At 33.1% G+C, this 21,876-nt stretch overlaps 1 protein-coding gene and 1 long non-coding RNA gene across 9 annotated transcripts in view; one reads left to right on the top strand and one right to left on the bottom strand.

Annotated features, from left to right (window-relative positions):
- The window catches only part of LOC127705964 (uncharacterized), a 46,632-nt gene that overhangs the window by 7,815 nt on the left and 16,941 nt on the right, over nucleotides 1–21,876 (top strand). For 2 of the 6 annotated variants that reach the window (XR_007984126.1, XR_007984125.1), the window contains exons 3-5: nucleotides 1,814–1,922; nucleotides 10,174–10,729; nucleotides 11,619–11,788. This is a non-coding gene — a long non-coding RNA (uncharacterized LOC127705964). Of the gene's footprint in view, nucleotides 1–1,813; nucleotides 1,923–5,439; nucleotides 5,512–10,173; nucleotides 10,730–11,618; nucleotides 11,789–21,876 lie in introns of those variants that run through there. The other 4 variants (XR_007984128.1, XR_007984124.1, XR_007984123.1 and 1 more) reach the window with 4 other exon arrangements.
- Nucleotides 1–21,876, bottom strand: part of LOC127705943 (transcription factor ETV6-like) — a 90,571-nt gene that overhangs the window by 52,830 nt on the left and 15,865 nt on the right. For 2 of the 3 annotated variants that reach the window (XM_052210310.1, XM_052210311.1), the window contains one exon: nucleotides 11,105–11,200. The gene's annotated coding sequence lies outside the window, so the exon portion shown is untranslated. Of the gene's footprint in view, nucleotides 1–5,303; nucleotides 5,412–11,104; nucleotides 11,201–21,876 lie in introns of those variants that run through there. The other variant, XM_052210314.1, reaches the window with a different exon arrangement.

The raw sequence follows: 21,876 nt of genomic DNA, 5'->3' as shown, positions 1-21,876 counted from the left end.
ATCCATAAAGCTTGTGAATTTGTAAACGCCACAAGCTGCAACAAGGGGATCAAATCCGTCTAAAAAGGGATGTTGGTCATGTCAAAGATGGAATCGTCTCTCTTGTAGTATATATTAGTTTCTTTTTTCCATTGTGTTACTAAAAATGGTCAATATTGACTGTTATCATTACATTTATTAAGCTGGATTTCTTTTGGAGAAATATATTTAGCATGTTTAATAAACTCAGGATTATCAACAGTTATACATCATCAATGTATCTGATGTTATTGTTATTGACATTCGAACTCAGAAGTCGAAAATAAAATGACAACGCCATGGCTAAAAAGAAAAAGACCTATAGACAAACAGACAAACAACAGTACACAAAACAGTACGCAAAACACAACATAAAAAACTAAAGACTGAACAACACGAACCCCACCAAAATCTGGAAGTGATCTCAGGTGCCCCGGAAAGGTAAGCTGATCCTGCTCCACATGTGGAACCCATCGTGTTGCTCATGTTAGTACATACCCGGTGATAAGTCTAATTCGGTAGTTCCTTTCGGGGAAAAGGAGACGGGATTGTTAAAACGGTCAACCAACTCGTGATGTCGTCCGTAAAATTTACGAAGGGATGATATCAACTTCACCACTTGGAACTCTTTGTTTAATAGTTTCCTTGTGAGCAGCAACCCTTTTATCAAGGAAATCATGATAGGAAATACAAGCCCTGGAATATCTTATCAACTGGGAGATATATACTCCGTATGCAAGCGCTACTGGAATGTTGCTACATAGAAATGGAAAGTTAACTAATTGGGAAGCTGAACTCATCTCTTTTGTCGTAAAGTTTTGTTTTCAACCGACCATCATTGTCAATTTGTAGATGTAAGTCAAGATATGAGGCAGACTTAACTGTATGTGTTGTATCCTTTATCTCAAGTCGATGGGATAGATGCTTTCAACATAGTCACCAAATTTTGAATTATATAGTGAGAGAACATCATCTTCATAGCAGAAAATGAAGTTAAAGGATACTGCTAACTTCTTTTTCTTATTCCTAAGAAGTTCCTGTATGGAGTCAGCCTCGTGTGAATAAAGGAACAACTCTGTAAGAAGAAGAGCACAGTTGGTTCCCATGGGAATGCCGATTTAAAAAAAAAAAACACGCCCTCCAAATGTGACAAAAAAGATTGTCAATCAAGAAATCAAGCATCTTGATAATGTCAGTTTCAGATAATTTTTGTTTTAATCAGCATGATTTTATACAAATTACGATTTATCCCTAAGATAAGATACTTGTATCTACCTTGGCCATTCTTTTTCATGAAACAAAACAGGACCAACTCTCTCAATTTGTCTTTAAGCTTGGAATGGGGAATACTTGTGTAAAGTGTAGAAAATCCAAATGTTTTAATACTGTTGCAAGATGAAAATGTCTTAAGATTGTATGTACTCTAAAAGATCTTTGGATTTTTTCAGTATCCACATCTGATTCACGCCACCTCTAGAATAGGTAGTTTCACAATAACTTTGAAGCCCGGCTTTGATTGCTGATAAAATTGATGTTAATAATTTAGAAAGAGGTTTCGTGGAGCACTTGGAAGACCCAGCAACATAACGTTGTTTGTAAGGACACTTATGTAATTTGGGTATCCAATACAGTAAAGGAAGATCCAGTTCTTCATCTTTGGTTAAAATTCCAAAGAAACATAGAACAGACCTATGATTATCCAGGATTTCTTCCTTGGCAACAATATATCCATAAATAAAAATATTGTCAAGCAAGAAATTCTCTTTTCATTATGGATTCATTTTCTTTTTTGTAGAATCCAGGATTCCCTATTACCATGTACCTTGTGTACAAGGTAAATTTTCATACAGCATATTAGTAACTAGAATTGGAGTAAACAGCTTCCCCATTGACACTAGATAACGGTTTGTTTTTTAGTCATGTCATTTTATCTTCGACCTTTATCTAGACCATAGCGTAAAAAAAATATCAATTCAATAACCGTAAATTCTGGTTCTTCAAAGAGTTACTACTTTTAGCTACTTCATGCATATTCTATTGAACCTATGTTCACGTACATGTTATATCAGTGCATTAAATTATTTATGGAAAATCGGAAACTACATTTTAAAAATTCGGAATAGGTTTGCCCAAAGTATCATCAGTTAAATATGTTTAAGTATTTTTCACGTATGCCTTAATAGTCTTTCCGAATATTAATGTCTCTACGCTCTACTTTTGAATGATATTTCAACTATTAATGAAGTTGCAGAAGTTGACGAAGTGCTATATTTTACATACATTGGTTTGTTTCAAGAAATTACCATGCAACTGGTTTAATGTACAAACAAAATGTCATGTAGATAGTCGAAACGTGCCATGTGGCTATTGAACATTTATAAACTTGAAACTTGGGAGCAGTTTGTTTGGGAGCAATGAGATCTCCATGGCTTTGAAGTAATGCTGAATTTTTTCTCTATTGTTTTACGGAAATTGTATCTTTTTTTTCCTTATCAATTTTTAAGTTGCCATGCAGTGACAACATTCGTACAAACATTGAAGATGACCATAGAGAGAACGACATTTTTAATTGTTATAGAATGTCCGTTGTATCTCTTTTTTGATTGACTGTTTGGTGTTTAACACCGGACCTGCTTTAACTAATCCATTCTTTCTAGTAATGACTTGGGGTACTGTTCTTCAAAGAATCCTCCCCTTATCATACATAAATAGGTAGTACTTATATAATAGGTCTTTGGTGCTTATCAATTAGGAAAACGGTCAACAAGTGGGTTTCTCCTACAAGGCTTAAAAGTGCGATGGATTATAGATCCTTAAAGAACTGACTGGTTTATTTAATGTCCCCATACACACATCTCTAAAGCAAAAACATAGCCAATAGTTCTCGAAAATATTGCACTGCTTTCTACTATCTTTAATGAGTTTCTGCATGTACTTGGACTTTTTTTTATATCTCTTTAACCAAAAAACAGCAGTCAATAATTTTTTTTCAATTTTATTGCAATATCTTCTAAATTTACTAGCCTTGTGGTATCCATGTCAAATAAAAAGCAAACATCATGGGGTCAACCGTTTCCTGTTGGCATGCAAAGAAAGAGACGCTTACCCTTCTCTCCTCTTCCTTTGCGATTCCCATAGTTTTCGTTTTTAACATGATTTGTATTTTATTGATACATTTTTAAAATTTGAACATCGGTAAACTACTGTTACATCTAGTTTTAATACTAGGAGGACTGTTTGTCTATAATAGGATGATAAAGAGGAAACGTAAAACCCTTTAATATACACAATGTAGAACGTCTAGAAAGTTAGTCCTTTACCATTAAAGTTAGGAAAAAGCACGTTCATTTGCGCTTTTAACGACAACTTGATTAATTGTTGTAATGTATTATGACAAACAATGTTACATTCAATGACAATGGTGTTGTTTCGAAATTTGACACAGTGGATTCCCTGATGTCATTAAACCTATTATATGACGTTGTTGCGGGATTAAATGATTTGCCTCTATCTAAGAAAAAAAATGATTACCGGTATACTCAAATCCGCGAGCACATACGTAGACTTTGATTATATTAAAGTTGACAACTTCTTCATATTATCATCATCCAATTAGGAATGAGAAAAATCAAAATAATTTCTGAAGAAAACCAACCGACCCAATAATTTCCGACTATCACATCTTCGCTATATTGATACCGTAAAATATCAGCCGCGGCCTCACGCTATTAAGGTTTTTTTTATCCTGTGAGCACAATAAATGAGCTCAAATATGTTCCTTTTGTGTCGAACTGCTGATATTTTCAATATCAATATGATGAAATTCTGATAATCAATTTGTCTAATTATATTTGTGTGGTTTGTTTATAAAAAGGCTCGTTTGTTATTATTTCGATTTTAGATCAAGAGATATCCAATTCTCACTCCTTATGAAACCTATAATAATGAAGTGCTGAAAACACAGGCACTTGTCTCTGAAATTTGTTTACCAATATACTTTAATATAACACAAGGTACCTAACTCGTATATTTGAGAAATGTCACCCGGACGCGAACTTCCGTTATGTTTCAATTTTGCGGTTGTCTATTCCACTGAAACTTGTTATCTCGTAAATCTACATTAAATTATTAACAAAATGGTGTATTCTAATGCAATTATTTTGTATAAATGGTTCTGATTGGATGACAATAAGCGTAAAATTCTCTTTCTCCCTGTCTGTAACTAAGGAAGCCGACATTTTGAATTCCGGAATGTATTGACATGTAATTTCTCCAATAATAAGCAAAAAACTCACATTTTGCACCTAGAAATCTTCTTGTTATCAAATTTTATTACATTCTGAAGTGGACAAGAAGCCAGTAAAACTACCGATGGATGTCCGCAAAGCTTCAAATACAATACAGTTATCTCTAAATTACACGCCTATTTCTATTGTTGGAATCATTAGTAACAGGCCTTCCAAGTATGTCAACCGTAATTATTTCGTCTATTCACAGCCAAATTGAAATGTTTATCTCGCAGTAAATGACCAATAATACCAAAGACGTATTCTGATGGTAGAAGGATTAAAGGACTAACGTAAAATCGCAAATGGGAATGCTACACAAAATCTAAGTCATAATAAGTAGTTTCCCTACGTCCTTTTCTTCAAAAACACGTTGTTGCATATGTTAAGTCAATTCACAATGATCACCATTGCTGGCTGTGTCTACTATATATATGCGTTATATTTATTATTATATATCAAACTTAAAATCATTGTGTATACGTATATATCCATGCCTGTAAGATGTAGTATGTAATGTTAACCTTAGACTTTATATGTAATTTCAACACCTTATATAATCATTACAGGTCTAGGTTTTCCACGAATTTTTAATGAAGGTTTATGTATTCCTAGAAATCACCACTATTTACGAGGAAAACACCTTTCAATAACAAGAAAAAAAAAAATATAATACCCTCTAACCATAAAAACTATTCGAGTTAAATGATCTTAGAAAAGCGTATTTATTGGGGACTGTGGGTTGTACACGTACACGTCACTTATCCTTTTTTATTATTTTTTGATTCTCAGTATTTTGTAGTTTTGAATTATCATACTGTTATCATTACAAAGCCTACCAACACAATCACGATAGTTTCAATTTCAGCGGAGGAAAAGATGATAATAGTTTATAATGCTAACAAAACAACAAATACTTGCTCAACCATTTGAATTGGTTTTGCTTGAATTATTAACGACTACAACAAATGTCAACCATATCAATTTTTAAATACATACTGTTGCTTAACGACGTCCTATCTGTATTGTAAAACGAAAACGAAAATGAAACAAGGCAAGTCCAAACTATACCAACTTTAAATGTACAAAATCTAATTTTAAATATGATCATCCCAATTCCTGGAATCGTTGCTATCTATTATCTATTAGCTTGAAATCCATGTAAAATTTAAACTCTAGGTATTTAGTAACGAGACGAATGCTTAAGGTAAGATGCATATACCACATTAACTGAAATATTGTTTACATTATGCGCATTAATGCTGTAAAAAAATATTTAAGATGATACAGTCAATGTAAAAATATATTCTTTCAAAATTATCATATTTCAAGATGAAGATAACGTTATATTTATGTTTGTTACATTGGTTGCAATGAATTACATTGATTTCCCAGTGAAATAAAAACCGATAATTTCACATGTGAAATAAACGTGGTTAACGTCGGATCAAAACAAATTGTGAATGCGTAGAAAAAGATATAGTTCCTTACGTTTTCTTCTTTAATTTCATAAAAAAAGCCATTTGCCAATGTAATAAAAAGAATAACTAATTAAAGAATTCAAATAGAGAAAAATATTCAACTCGTGACCGATCAACACTGATAATTAACTCATGCGCTACGCGCATTCGTGAATTAATGTATTGTTCGGTCACTCGTTGAATATTTTTCTCTATTTGAATTCTTCGATTAGTTATTCTATAATTATTGAAAAGATTATTCAATTCAAGCAACCGTATTATCACGTTATTCATTGTTTCATCCAGTAAAACATTTCAAAACTATGTGACTGTACAAAAGACTACAAATTGTGAACAAACTCGCCTAAAGGAAGATATTGTCTTCCTCGATACGAATTATTAATGTGTTTAATCTGATGTTCAGTAGTTGTCGTTTGTTAATGTGGTTCATAAGTGTTTCTCGTTTCTCGTTTTTTATATAGATTAGACCGTTGGTTTTCCCGTTTGAATGGTTTTACACTAGTAATTTTTGGGGCCCTTTATGGCTTACTGTTCGGTGTGAGCCAAGGCTCCGTGTTGAAGACCGTACTGTGACCTATAATGGTTTACTTTTATAAACTTTAACTTGGATGGAGAGTTGTCTCATTGGCACTCATACCACATCTTCTTATATCTATTTACTATTAATTACTTTTTTTAATTATTATTTGGACTTTTCGGTTTTTCTCGAATCATCTCATTACTGCCCAATTTTTACTTTTAAATCGGCATTAAAATTAATAGATGGATATATTCATTCTTGTTTGTCTTACGTCCAGTGGCAAACATTTCATGAGTTATCTATCAGATCGAAAACAAGTTTGCAGTAAATCCGATAGGTAGGTGATGTAATGAAGGTCGATTGGAATGTAGGGCGGGAATTTCAACTGCCACTGGAAAATGAGGGTTGTTGGTTGACAGAATTCTTGCCTAACAGTAGGTCACCTACGGAAAACTCTAAAAGTTGTTGTAAGGGTTTTTCACTGGTTGACAGCATTGTACTCTCCTTCCGATGCATCTGACACGGCTGCGTATTCATACATCATGCACGGACAAATTGACCCCCTCTTGAACAAAAGAAATTGAGGTTAAATTCAATGAGACAAAATACAAAATCTACAAAAGACATCCAAATCACAACATCCGGTCATCAACAATTGACAGGTGTCTATACATTCCATCAAGCTCTACATAGCAAGAGTAAAAAAAGGTTGTAACAAAATTCACAAAATCTTTCGAAGATCTACTTTCAATACCGAATTCCATAAATTACTTATTTTCAATTGTAAGAAACAATGGGACGAAGATGTTAGATCGCGATTCTTAGGATTTTTTTCCTTCAAAAATAGTTTGTTTATTATGCTCCACAAATCTTTAATCTAGAGCGTACCTGATAAATGTTATTCCAGAGACAAATGTCATGCGCGCGTAACATGGGTCGTTTGTAAACAATACCTTATTGAAGAAATCCAGAACCATTATTAGTAAGCAAACACAATATAAAAATAAGGAGATGTGGTATGATTGCCAATGAGACAACTATCCACGAAAGTTCAAATGATGTGGATGTAAGCAAGCATAAGCAACCGTACGGCCTTCAACAACGAGAAAAACCAATACCGTATAGTCGGCCATAAAAGGCCCCGACATGAAAAATATGAATCAATTCAAATGAGAAAACTAACGGCCTAATTTATAACAAAACAATTTACGAAAAACAAACATAACATGAACCAACTACAACCACTGAGCTACAGGCTCCTGACTTGGAACAGGCACATACAGAATGTGGCGGGGTTTAACAAGTTTGTGAGCCCTCAATCCTCGACAGAACAAACTATAAAAATTATTTGAAAATGGCTTAACTCATCAAATCGATACAATGTTTTGTTTGAAGTTTTTGCCGTCATCAATTTGCAATCAAGTCAATATCATCGAATTAAGCCACTGCAGCTTGCAAAGAACACGATCTCTAATAAATACCTCTTATGATCAACGCCTTCCTAAGATACGAAACAAGTATATGCATACTTACCTTTAGATTAAGCCCTCAAGCACTCTTGAGGATTTGAATTATAAATAATTACTGATAAAACACAGTCAACTTATATCATGATGTAATAAAGTGCAGTCATAATTACAACTATTGAAAATTTCCAAATTTTTCCAGTACAAACGTTGTTTTTAAATAAAAATGTTCATCAAATCTAAATTTGATAATTGAAAACCGAAAGAGTCAACATATTTTACTATAAAATGTGATGTATACGTCACTGACCAACCTAATAACATCAAATCAACAGAGAGAGAGAGACAATTAAAAGACCAGCATTTTTTTCTTGAAAGCACAAAAAATATTTTAAACTGAAACAATTTTGAATGACTACGCAAATCGAACATCTGGATATAGACGGTCCATAAAATCAAAACGGATAATTTTGACAGCAATAAATTGCATTATTTTGGGATCAATTGAATAGTCTTATCCCTAACTTAGTTCATGATTCTCCAAGTGAAAATACCGACTTACATTATTTTACCCAGAACGAACCACATATTACACAGTTGCAAGTTGAAGTTAAAGCACAACAACCCAAACCGACATAAGGGTACAACATCGTTAGGAATTTTTTCAGAAGAGAATTGATTCAATTGGACATTTATAGAACAAATACAATGAAGGCTACAACTCCCTAATTCAAGCAATGACGATCTTAGACGGGCTTGTTACGAAGGCAAACGTTTTAAGTGTGTATGCTTAATATTTCAACTTATTGTTAGAAAAATCAATTCGGTGCATACAAAAATCCGACAAAAGCTTTGGTCCAAAATTGGGACCTTAATATTTTATTCTTTATTCCACATATCCGGAAGGTAAATATTATTGTTAGAACAACGTTGAACCTTAATCATATTCGGATTATACTTCTTTTGTAAAATTCATCCATTTTTGGTCAGAAATATTTTGGAATCTTCAATCATAACCTAAATGATAAAAACTGAACTGCGTATCTTAAGATGATGTATAGCATTAAACTGAACTGCGTAACTTATTAAGATGATGTACACCAATATTCAAAGAATAAAATTCAAAATAGAATACGATTGATTGATTACTGTTTGCGTCATGGCCAGTGGCAAATATTTCACGCATGTTCATACGAGAACGAGTTAACAATAAATACAATAGGTATGTCCTGTAATAGAGGTAGTCCTGGATGAAGGTCGGGGAAATTTGGAATGCCACTGGAAAAAAGGGTATATTGGATAGGGACAGACATTTGCCTTCCAACAGGCCACCTACGGACCCCTCAAAGAGTTGTTGCAAGGGTTCTTTACGTGCAGAGAGCATGACACCAGATTTAACGTCCGCATTCTAACCGGACGTGGCTGCGTAAATCAAGCATAGCCAAACAGACGCCCCACTTGGCAAGGGTTTTACTGTCGGTTGGAAAAAGACCAAAGCGACAATATTGCTTTTCCCCTGTCACACTTGGGGTAAAAATAAGAAACGAATAAAGCACTTTTTTGTGTGTAATTTTGGACCCGTCAGCTATCATTACAAATTAAAGGCTGTATTGTTCATTGACAGATGACATTTAATCATTCTATTTACATATAAAACTAAAACATGTAAACAAGTAAACAAATATTGAAAGAAGGTGTTTCTAACAAAATTCGTTTTCGTTCAAAATTAAGTACAATTACACAAACTACAGATTTATAAAACTTTCAGATACAACTACAAATTATACAATAGAAAAACAAAAACAAAAACAAAAAGCAAACATCAACAGACCTAAGGTTCGAACTTTTCGACTCATTATCATAAATTGCCCAATTTCAAGGCTTCCAATCCTTATTGTTCCTTTACAACAATCGTAAATTATCTAATGTATTAATCAAAACGAAAAAAAAAGAATGCAAAGTTCTAATAACATGTAAGTTTATCAAATTTTAAGACAATCACCCAAACTTAAATTCCCAATTCCTTGTTTTGCACATCTAAAAGGGATGCCGTGCGATCTTTGTACCGAGAAAAAAACCTCATAAACCTTTTAAAGAGAAAGGGGGAGTTTAGAGTCTTATTTCAGAAGAAATTATTACAGACTGACGCAGACCGCAACTATAAACCTTTTCTGTAAAATGTGCAGGTACTGGTGTCTTTTGTTGACGACTGTGTGTTGACTTCTAGATATCTTTTAGGTTATTTGTGTCGATAGTTGGAATCTTGTCTCATTGACATACACCCGAATCTTTTTGTGTTCATATAACAATACCGATTCGATGGAGTAGCTTACAAGTATAAGTTTTTTTTATCAAATTGAAACGATATAGGAAAAATTTATATCATGTTTTACTTTTTGCAGATTGGTCCCATCGTTAAAGAGAAAATAATTAAAAACCACGGATTAAAATGTATAACAGTATCTCCATTAGTATTTTGGTCCAAAGTGACCTGGCATACGTATTATCAAAGTAAATTAAAACAAAGAAGTCAACAGCTAAAAAGGATAATACTAATATGAGTGTAACGAGGATTGCAGAAGTAAGAAAACCGAGGCAGACACACTACATTTAAAAACAGTGCTTGGCTATGATTTTTGAAAAAATGCTGATTTTAAACTTTGGCAAAACACATTTTTAAAAAAAGAGCCGAAATGAAATTAAAATAGCATCATCTTCGCAATAATTCACATGTTATCGAGAAAAAAACTTAATAACAACATCAATAATAATCAGAAGAAGAAAAAGAAGAATAAAAAGAAAAAACTACAGATAAAAAGGGAGCAATAAATTATAAGCAGAAGAAGAAACAGGCAATACAAGAAAAACATTCCTCAGACCATTACACAGAAAACTTAAAAGTAAACAACACGAATCCCAGCATAACCTGTTGGTGAAATAATATACAAATGTACTTCGGTAAGCAATGCCTGCTCTAATGGTGGCACCCATCGTCTACACATGATACGTATAAATGCGATAACAAACCACATACGGGTTATCAAAAGTGGGTTGGATTACCATATAAAACCCCTGGTTATGTAGCTTCGTTGAAAGCAACAATCCTCTTATGTATTTTGCATTAAAAAATATCTAAGGGGAATGCTGCTGAACTAAAAACATATCTCATGCAATATAAAATTCCAGATTTCTGATAAAAAGAAAATGGTTGGTGGCATGATATGGGTATATGTCAAGTATCAAAATAAAGACCTGTGGTATAATTGCCAATGGTGCCGCCAAGCAGTATATATATTTACAAACAATTTCAAATGAAGTAATGTAGTGGCCTACCGTTATTGCTGGTACATGTAATTTTCCAGTGATATAGATAATACTGTATTTGAGGACCAGACAAGGGTTCTGTGTACAATTTCTTTATTGATAAGTCTAAAAAACATAAGCAATTTAAACAACATATTAAAATCTACTCAATACTTTAGAATTTGGTTACATATCGATTACTATTTGTATTTACGTCAATACCAGATTCACTTCCTATTTGTGTAATTTTATCATAAAATAATTTGCCCTTTATTTGCCAAAGTTCACTAAAAGCATATATCATATTTTTAATTCTAGTAATACTATTTACTCATTCTTTTAATTAATATAATATAAATCCGGTTGCCGCCTCTAATTTACAAGTTATTTAATAGCTATGAAACATAATTATTTTCCGGTTATGCAGTGGTAACAATTTTCAACTTCCCGCATAACACGACGATAAAGATTGATTATAGACTTTGTTGCAAATCACGTCGCACTTTAATGTATATCATATGTATAACAAGTTATCCTTTGACAGGTTCACCGACTTATTTACACTTCTTGCACCCGGAAAGTAGATGGGAATTGGGCAAAATACAGCCAATCAGAAATGACTTCCTCGTAGTATTTATAGTCAGTTTCATTGTTTTATTCCAAAGGTAAACATGTTATCAGGTATATAAATAAAATATTATAATAAGCTCAGCTGATCATATTATAGCTTTGTCATTAAATTTCATATATAGTTAAAATAACTGTTATAATTTTTATTAATCGTAGTATTTAAAAGTATTTCAATGAATAAAATAGTGCAATATTTATAGTAATATGTAACTATATTCGAAGTGATGTCTCATTCTAATTTTTAAATGACATTGTATATGTCTAACCTTTAAACGCCGTTTGCTTTCGCATATTTTCATTACGACTTTATTATATTCTTGTAGATAAATTTGATTGTGAGTTCAAATCCCAAATAAAAACTGGGGCTCAAAGTCGACTTGCCTGAAATGGTGTGTAGTTATATTTTTCAAGGTACTTTGGGCTTTTTAATCCTAAGGTATTTAAACGACCGAAACGATTTTTGCGGCCATATAATGGTATGGCGATGTCGTCGTCGTCAGAAGACATTTGGTGTCCAGACAATAACTTGAGTATAAGTGTATGGATCTCTAAGAATTGTACCACAAGGTTCCATACAAAAAAAAGAAGGTTGGGATTGATTTTGGGGGTCCGGTTTTCAAATTGGTCCACATGAAGGTCCAAAGGAATTAACAAAAATTGAATTCTTAGGGTTCTTTGATATGCTGAATCTAATCATTAGATTTTTGATTTTGGACCCAGTTTTCAAGTTGGTCCAAATCGAGGTCTAAAACTTAACTTTGTTTCATTTCAACAAAAATTGAATATAAGTGGTCTTTGATATGCTGAATCAATCCAACTGTGTATTTAGATTTTCGATTTTGGGCCCCGTTATCAAATTGGTCCCGATTGAGGTCCAAAGGGTTCAAAATTAAAATTTGTTTGATTTCATCAAAAACTGAATTCTTGGGGTTCTATGATATGCTGAATCTAACCATGTATTTAGATTTTGGAAATTGGACCATAATAGGTAAATGCCCAATCTAAAAATTTTAAGTTCTTAGATCACATTCATTCTGTGTCTGAAACCTATGCTGAGTCAAATATTTAAACACAATCCAAATTTAGAGCTGTATCAAGCTTGAATGTTTTGTCCATACTTGCCCCAACTGTTAAGGGTTCGACCTCAGCGGTCGTATCAAGCTGCGCCTGGAGAGAATTTTATTAATTTTTGAAGGAGTTTGTGTGGCACACATGACACACGTGAAACATATATTTGTATGTTCTTGTTTCTATATTTAATATTAATCAGTTGAGGTAGGTAGATATATACCTTGATAAGTTTTAAGAAACGATAAATAATCCTAGGTTTAAGACTGGACAATTTGAACTTAAAATGAAGAAAAGCACTAAGGCGAATGGATATGGCAAATTAAGGATTTGACTTTTCGAAAAATAATTTAGTGCAACTTTCTCCTCCCTGTTACCTCCGAAACACGAGTTCATAACCGGAATGGGCCTGTTTTACTATCGCGAACCAACCAATTAATTGCATTTGCATTGCTAACCGCACTAAGTTACCGATTGTATTTACATATTCAAATTGCGATAAATGTTTTGAAAGGTAAAAGAAAACGAAATTCAGTTTGAATGCTTGATCGGTACGTTTACGTCAAGAACGTATGTATTAGATGTAGTCTTCTCATATCTGAGGGGCGTTAGCCCGGAAGATATGAGACGACAACATCTAATTACATAGAAGTAATAAATAATTATTTTATCTTTTCTTTTGTTAGCTCACCTGGCCCAAAGGGCCAAGTGAGCTTTTCTCATCACTTGGCGTCCCGTCCGTCGTCGTCCGTCGTTGTCGTCCTTTAAGTTTTACAAAAATCTTCGCCTCTGAAACTACTGGGCAAAATTTAACCAAATTTGGCCACAATCATCACTAGGGTATCTAGTTTAAATAATGGGTCCGATGACCCCGCCTGCTAACTAAGATGGCATGGGGGTAAAAATGTTCATCGGGTTAAGATATATCTGCACTGAAATTTTCAGATGAATCAGACAACCCGTTGTTGGGTTGCTGCCCCTGAATTAGTAATTTTAAGGAAATTTTGCAGTTTTTTGTTATTATCTTGAATATTATTATAGATAGAGATAAACTGTAAAAAGCAATAATGTTCAGCAAAGTAAGATCTACAAATAAGTTAACATGACCAAAATGGTCAATTGACCCCTTAAGGAGTCATTGCCCTTTATAGTCAATTTTTAACAATTTTTCGTAAATTTTTGTAATCTTTTACAAAAATCTTCTCTTCTGAAACTACTTGGCTAAATTAAACCAAATTTGGCCACAATCATCACTAGGGTATCTAGTTTTAAAATATGTGTCCGATGACCCCGCCCACCAATCAAGATGGCCGACATGGCTAAAATAGTACATAGGGGTAAAATGCAGTTTTTGGCTTATATCTCTGAAACTAAAGCATATAGAGCAAATCTGACATGGGATAAAAGTGTTCATCGGGTTAAGATATATCTGCACTGAAATTTTCAGATGAATCAAACAACCCGTTGTTGGGTTGCTGCCCCTGAATTAGTAATTTTAAGGAAATTTTGCAGTTTTTTGTTATTATCTTGAATATTGTTATAGATAGAGATAAACTGTAAACAGCAATAATGTTCAGCAAAGTAAGATCTACAAATAAGGCAACATGACTAATATGGTCAATTGAACCCATAAGAAATAATTGCCCTTTAAAGTCAAATTTTACAATTATTCGTAAATTTTTGTAATCTTTTACAAAAATCTTCTCTCCTGAAACAACTGAGACAAATTTAACCAAACTTGGCCACAATCATCACTAGGTTATCTTATTTGAAAAATGTGTCCAATGACCCTGCCTGCCAACCAACATGTCAGACATGGCTAAAAATAGAACTTAGGGGGAAAATGCAGTTTTTGACTTATATCTCTGAAACTAAAGCAAATGTATAACGGTTGCATTATTTCATGCATCAATTGTAAATAGAAATATCAGGTGAGCGACACAGGCTCCTTGGAGCCTCTAGTTTTTAAAAGAGCAATTAGTTTTGATTTGTGATATGAATTACTGTACTATCTTAGTCTTTTCTGGTTTAATTGCCAAAACCTGAACTTTTTGCTGATAAATGATAACGCTTCTACGTATATACAAATATGCTTGTCCTTGATTTTATGTCACGTGAATTAAACTTGCACCGTCAGAACAGCTTACAAATCTGTATATTAAATAACCCCATCAATCATGACTACATCTTTATAATTAACGCAAATAGGAAAGCAAAGTAAAATATTTTGTTCTAGGTCTATAAAATATATTGAAGAAGTAACAATTCAATTAAAATTTTGTATTAACTTTGAACCTTATGGATCATCAGTGTATTCATATACAGTATATACACATGACATATTGCAAACAATATTAACAATATAAACTAATAACAATATTTGACAATTGAAATTTCATGTTAACAAAATATGAGTATATAAAACGTCACGTGTTCCTGACAATAATAATTGTTCTTTTTGTAATTGGAATATTGTTTATTGTGTCCTTTGTGGGTACATGGTATATGTGTAACCTTAAATCTTTTGGATATTGCATATTTCTGTTCTAGAAATGGCGATGTAAATCCAAGGCATAGGGGGACGAGGGTCCTCGCCAAAACCCAGACATTATAAACATGAATTTATCACCCTCTCTTGTCCCCCCAAAACAAATCATACTGAAATGCAAGGATGCATAAAGAAAAAATAACCCTCCAAAATAACTACTGTTAAAAATAAATCCCTCACATCCACGACCTTCCAATAAAATAATTTGACATGTAATTACATACGAGCCTACTGAATGCCTTCAAAGAAGATTTAAAAAAAATTATCGGACTACAATCGCCAAATAAAAGAAACTCATCAAAAAAACCAGGCTTATAATTTTGTACGCCAGACGCGAATGTGATGACAACGACTCGTTCTGGTCCTATGAAGTAAGCAAGGAAACAAATCTAATTTGAAATCATTTTATAAACCTAACGTTTTTTTTTTTATTCCCAGAAAAGGCCTCGAGCCTTAGATTATCCTCTACCTAGGTATCTGTTCTGAAAATAGGTAGCAAATTCTAACCACACTAACTTTTTCTTCAAAAAAATATAAAAATTGCAAAAAATTACCAAAGATACCAGGATGGCCTCGGTGGCTGAGTGGTCTAAGTACTGAATCACTAGCCTGTCAACACTGAGGTTGTGAATTCGAGTCCTTTCCATAAGACCAACCAGCCGACGAGGATCTTACTGTTGGACGAAAATATCTAGGCCGTCATAATAAAGTCCGTGAAGCATACAGATACATCAGGTCTACTTAATATTGGTTCAAGGCTTTTATACTGACCTACATTATCTTAAAAACAGGTTATATGGTTGCTACTCATCTAGCATCTGAGGACTAAACTTAACCGTTGAAGTAAAATTTGCACAGGTATGCATCACATCTACAAGCAAATATATTCATTTCCCCTTTAAAAGATTAACTCTTGGTATAGATTATATAAAAATAAGGAAATGAGGTATGAACCAATGAGACAACTATCCACCAAAGTTCAAATAAAGTGGATGTAAGCAATTATAGGAAACCGTACGGCTTTCGACAATGGGAAAAACCCATACCGTATAGTCGGCTATAAAAGACCCCGACATGAACAATATGAAACAATTCAATTGAGAGTACTCGCAGTTACTGACAGCTAATTCAAAGCCAATAACAACTAATAAAATTAAATCATGTATCTAAGACTAGAATATCAATCAGTACACATCCAACATCCAATGGATTTAGTGTAAAGACGTCATTAATAGTCAGAGAAAAACATGACCTTGTGCAATGCCAAAATGCCAAACGATCGACAGATTTTAGTACCGTTAAAGTGCATATGTGTATAACAAAACTATTAGTATGATTTTAATTTACTGATAACAAAAATCAATATTTATACCAATAAACGCAATATTCAAAGATCTAATTACAGTGTTGAATTGGTAACCGTTTAGAATAAGTTTATTTAAAGGATTGATAAGTTTACCCGGATCGTATATAAATTTCCAGGCTCGGTAAACAACATCACCGTAAAATTTAGGATTTGTTATTCCGTCTGAAATAAGTTTTTTTAAAGGTACAGCCAAACTTGCAAACCTAATCTTTATATCTATGGAACAATTTAGTAAAGGTTTTAAGTAATTTGTGGTAACGAAATCCTTGACTTAATAATTTACCAGTAACACATAGATTACGCTCATTGAAATTCAAAACGTCACTACAGACACGGGCATAACGAACGAGTTGGAATATATAAACACTGTAAGATGGTACCAGAGGAACATCACCGCTCAAAAAAGAAAAAAATTAACAATAGGGAAAGAAAAAGCCATCCCTTTCGTCGTAAATTTTTGTGTAGAGTTTCTGATGTAAAACTGAAATATCTAAATCTAGGAAAGGACACTTATTACTGTTAATATTTGATTTATTTAAAGTAAGTTGCTTTTAGGTAAATTTCGGCAGTATATTTAGAGAATTCTTGATTATTTAACGAACAAATAAGTAAGTGTTGTTGATTTTATCAATTAAATGGAATTTAGACGGATCTTTACTGAGTTTGGCCATAACATGTGATTCATAACAGTACAGGAACAAGTCTTCTATTAAAGGGGCACAATTGGTGCCCATAGGAATACCTACAATCTGTTTATGTTTGGAAACAATTGTTACAAATCTTCATTCTAATCATTAAATATTCATTGAAATTGCTGTTATAAAACTTTGGAATTCATTTTAAATAAAGGAATGATGTTATAAAACTTTGGAAATCAGTTTAAATTAAGGAATACGTCTCCTTAATGCAAAGCTCTGATTCCTTGTGTCCTGGTTTGTCGATCCTATGTTCCTTTTTGGTTTTATCAGCTCTTCAAAGTTTGTATTAGGTTTTGGACTTTCAAATATTTTGGCCTAGATAATCACTGAAGATACATTAACTGTCGAAATGTTCATTCGGTGCTAGTATGTAATGTTAACTAATGTTAATGCTACCACTTGGTAGACACCTCTGCTGGTGGACTCTTACTTCCTGACGAAATCACCAGTGCAATAGCCTGTACATTAGTACTGGCATGACAATACGGATAGCGTTAAATGGGATTTGTTGTTATACAACTTTGGAGTAAATTTAGATTAAGAAAAGTAAATGCAGAGATCTGATTACGAGTTTAGTTTTTTCTTTGTTCTTTTTTGTTTGACCAGCTCTAAAAGGTTTCTAATTTAAGTTTTTGTTTTTCAAATATTTAGTTCGCGAAAATCACGGAAGACATTAATAATCGGAATGTCATTAATTAAAGCAATATCTTTCATCATTAAGCAGTTCAACATAAAATACCTCCCTACTTAAAAGATCATCTCTTATATCTATTTATAAATTGAACTCGAATTAGAGAAAACCACAGATACAGATTCAAAAGATGATGGCGAGTTTCGGTTTATCATAAAAAAAAGAGGTATAAGTACCATAATCTGACCCTTTAAATTGCAAATGTAGTACGATTCTTCAATGTTTTTCACAAATTATACAGTTTTTAATTGATACATAAACATGATGATACATTTTGGACACTTAGTAAAAGAACTGTCAGTTGTAAAGCGCTTCGGACGCATTAAATTTATAACATGTTGTTTTCATTTTGTCACTGTTATATAAAAACCTGTTGAAATTGACATACTTGACCTAAAGTAACCATATTTCACACAATGTTTTTGCAAAAACTAAATATGAATCAAGGCATCTCCGAATAGATATTCAACCCACAATAACATCTTTGTGTAAGACATCTTGTAGCAAGTATGAGCAGCATACAGTCTTATTTAACGAGCGAAACTCACACCGGATTGACAGCATTAAAGGCCCACCAAATTGTAAAACAATTCAAATAAGTAATCCAATAGCCTGATTTATGACAAATCAATAAACGAGACATAAATTTGTCATGGTGACCATAAAAGACATCATCAAACGACAACCCCGAATTACAGGCTTCTGACTTGGGACAGGTACATACAGAATGTGGTGGGGTTGAACATGTTTGTGAGCACTCAACTCCTGTCTAACCTGTGACAGTGGTTTAACATCACATCTAAGTACGAACAAACTATATATAAAAACCATTTGGAAATGGCTTGACTCATCAGTTTTGCACAAAACAAAACAAATAAAATAACTAGTAGACAAAAAGTATCGATCTATGAGTTCTCTCAATTACTGAAAGCTAGTTCAAAGCCAATTACAACTGATACATAAATCGTGTTTCCCAGACTAAAATATTAATTAGAACACATCCAACGGATTTACTGTAACGACGTCATAAGCAGTTTGTATGTTCATGATCATGGTAAACATAGTTGATCTTAAACACCCCTGTGCATATACATTTACGTGGAGTTACACTAATAGCATTACATTTTACTTATTTACATGCTGCGGAGCTCTCTGTGATGACTCCAATCACTATGCTCTAGTTTATAAATTATTTTCGAAAACGATAGGCGAAAGATACCAAAGGGATATTCAAACTCATAAGTCGAAAATAAACTGACAATGCTATGGCAAAAAAAGAGAAAAAAAGATTAAAAGACAGACAACTGTATACAAAACACAACATAGAAAACTGACTGCGCAACACGAACCCCACCAAAAACCGTGCGTGATGTTATGTTGATATCCTGCTCCGGAAGGGTAAATCATTCCCGCTCTGTCGAAAAAGACGATGATTTCAGTTTCTCCTTGTCAACTTTCCATTTCTCAGTAGCAGCATGTTCCAAAGTAAGGCGTTTAAACATCATAAGTTACACGTGCATGTTCACATTATACCGATTTTCTTAACAAGGATGTACTCATAACGCAAAAACTACCAGAGCAAGGTTATGAGGTAGAAGGACACCATACAAATTTTACGGTCATCTTCACAAATTGATTGACCTATATGTGTCTATCTGAACTCACGAAAGATATTTTGTGGTTTTTTATCTAAAGACACCAGGATAATCAAAACTGTTAGTGTACCGATTGTGTCAGTTTCCTTATCGTGACATTTTAACTGAGTATCAATTCTGACGGCGGTTGATGCATGCATAGCAGCATACGCTAACCTTGTCGGGGGAGCCGTTCTCGTGTCTTTGTGTACGTAGATTTTGAAAATCCCTCAGTTGTTTTCAAAAGATTTGTATATTCAAATTGTATTCACAAGATCTGAATAACCGTAAACTATCGTGGTCTCTTATTTAACATCGAATCACCGAATGCGATTAGTCACCGAATATTACAAGAAATGAGCAACAAGACAGGTGCTATAGTAGAACCCACAGAAATATACAAAAAAAATCTCTTTTGACAGTTATTATGACAAACTTGATGATTTCAACTTTCAAATTGTCAATTTTGTGTTTCTCAGCAGTAACATACCATCTGCTCCGTCGTATGGCATTTTTACATATCTCAGTTAATATGTTACACCCGTGTATGTTCAAACTATGCGGACTTTGTTAACATAGATGTGCTCCTTACACACAAATTGCCAAACAGAGTTGTGAGAAACGACTGAAATCGATCCTACCTTTTAAATATAACGGTTACCATAACGAATTGGTTCACCGATACGATGTTTCCGTATCTCAACTCACTAGCGACAGGTTTTTATGTCTTTGACATTTAGATACCAGTACAGTCGTCTGATCTGCAGTTTTACCACTTGTGTCTGATCCCGATTGTGACATTTTGACTGAATTTGAATTCGCATGCATAGCAGGAGACGCTTACCCTGTCGACGCAACCGGTCTCGTTTCTTTTAGAGTGAACGCGATTCCCTCAGTTTTAGTTTGTTACTTTGATTTGTCTCTTCTTGAACGATTTACAAGATTTGAACATTGGTTAATTACTGTCGCATTACTTAACTCTTTAGGCGACACAGTAATATCTTCGAAAATAAAATTACATTTATTTTCATTGTCCATTATACATTCTAGTCTGCGCATGGCTTTGGTGCATACAATACAGTCCCATGTCAACGGTTGGTTTTTGCTTATATTTCATTCTTTTTTTTCTTTAGAATAATATGATGGTGATAGGAAATCATTCTTAGTCTTTGTTGAATTCATTTACTATATGATAGTGTTTTTATCGTTCCCTTGGTATCTTCTTTTTCGTCTATTAAAACTCATCAAAGATACCTGGCTTATAATATGACATTTAATGTCTTATATTATTTTATTTTGTAGTGCTAGCCAAGAAAAATATACCAAAAATTTCTCTTTTAACTCAGAATGTAATCTCGTATGAAAAACTTATCCAAAGAATGTGCCATTATTAGGTGACAGGTGCCGGGACTATCCTTGTTGCATAATACTTATAAATGGTTGATTATTTCTGTTTGCTTAACGTTCAATGGCATATATTTTGTGCATGTTCAGAATGGCATTTTGTTCTTACTTTCTGACATCTGGTAGTGAACGCAGAGGCAAATGATACCAACAAGTCCTTTCGTAACTTTATGCAGGCATTAAGGAAAGGACGCTTCGTACTATATTGCATATAGCTTGAGACCTAAAAATATTCACAGAGCGAAATTTCTAGACATTTACAGACATTAAAAAAGTCGATTAAAAAACAAAATAAAAGGATTATAATAAAACAAGGAAATAAATAAATCTTTTAGATGTATGTTAAGACGTTATTTATTACGTGTAATCATTCATAAAGTTATTTATTAAAATAACATATCAAATTCATCATCCGAATAAGTATTTTAATATCTGTCTCGCCTAGTTTGCACCAAAGTTAAAAATAAATAAATTATACATTATTTAACAGGGCATTATATAATATGAAAATTACCCTAAGCGCTTTACAACATACCAGTTCATAGATGAAAGTATTTGTAATAAAGTATGAAAGCCCATGATAAAAATTTAGCATATGAGGAATGATAACTAATAACTTTTTAAAAAGATGAAAAAAGATATGTTAAAATTTATGAAAATCTGATTTTAAATATTATGCATATACAACTATACTATTTAATTCACTGACAAACAATAAAATGTATCTGACTAAATGATTTTCAGTTTTTTCTTCAAACCGTTC

This window comes from Mytilus californianus, unplaced genomic scaffold (genome assembly GCF_021869535.1).
Source record: "Mytilus californianus isolate M0D057914Y unplaced genomic scaffold, xbMytCali1.0.p SCAF_6, whole genome shotgun sequence".
In the NCBI taxonomy this organism is placed as follows: Eukaryota; Metazoa; Mollusca; class Bivalvia; order Mytilida; family Mytilidae; genus Mytilus; species Mytilus californianus.
Note: the sequence above shows the minus strand (reverse complement) of the source record. Positions and strands in the feature narration are given on the sequence as shown.